General features: G+C 37.7%; 1 protein-coding gene across 1 annotated transcript in view; it reads left to right on the top strand.

Annotated features, from left to right (window-relative positions):
• Window positions 1-942, top strand: part of LOC116168853 — a 13,440-nt gene that overhangs the window by 8,840 nt on the left and 3,658 nt on the right. The gene's annotated exons all lie outside the window — the stretch shown is intronic.

The following is a 942-nucleotide window of genomic DNA, read 5'->3' as shown; positions in this document are numbered from 1 at the left end:
AAAGAGGAACATGCCTATTGTTTAGGAGCGTATTTTGCAACTAATTTTTTATACAAGACGATAAAGGGATATTTTAACCATTGAGTAAATTAACTTTCACGAGATGGCTAGTTTCCCTTTATCGTCTTGTATAATACAAAACTTTATTTTATAGCAGAATCTGCATAAAATCATTGTAAAGCTTCTGACAATTCCGAATTTAATTTAGAGACGTCAATAATAGCAAGCTTAGGTTCTGCCGTCGCGATCGTTTCCATAGAAACAGAATTTATATCGTGCATTTCAAATAAAAATGACAGATGTCATTAGAATGTACAGTCATCTGTTTCACTTTGTCTACCCACTAGCCTAAAGTTGGCAACGCCGCCGGTACATAAGCCACAGTGTAATAACAGTGTAATAACTCGCAAAGGATTTTAAAGCACACACGACAACAATTTCGTTGAATTGGCACAGTTTTCTTTTGTAATGCGCCAATTAATTTCAACTTTTGCGATAAAAATCTCACGCATGATTACGGGGCTGTTAAATTTTCCGTATACGTCGATTATACACTTTTTTCTTGAAACTGTCAGTTGAATTAAATGTTACGCGATCTTAAAAAAAACGCACGACTTACATAGGTTCGTCTTGAAGGTTCAGCGAAGAATCTCGCTCTCCCACCCAATTTTTCCGCATAATACTTGTCAAGCCCAAAAACCGAAACGGACCCGGCGCAAAACAGCTTCAGTCACGTTTTTTATACATGTAAAAATATATCAGAAAATCCGTCTCTCGTGCTCTTGAGTCTTTGAGCCTTATCTGCTTGCGTACTCGCGTCCTTTCTGAAAGCGCTGCACGCTATTGCATTTTAGTTCCGTTCCCTTTCACTGTGAAGTGGTCCCCGTATAAAATTTCCTATACTGGAAAATTTGTAAATCCGAAACCAAATCGTTCTAAGCC

The sequence above is a fragment of the Photinus pyralis genome, unplaced genomic scaffold, assembly GCF_008802855.1.
Source record: "Photinus pyralis isolate 1611_PpyrPB1 unplaced genomic scaffold, Ppyr1.3 Ppyr1.4_LG1, whole genome shotgun sequence".
In the NCBI taxonomy this organism is placed as follows: Eukaryota; Metazoa; Arthropoda; class Insecta; order Coleoptera; family Lampyridae; genus Photinus; species Photinus pyralis.
This window is presented reverse-complemented; position numbering and strand designations above follow the sequence as displayed.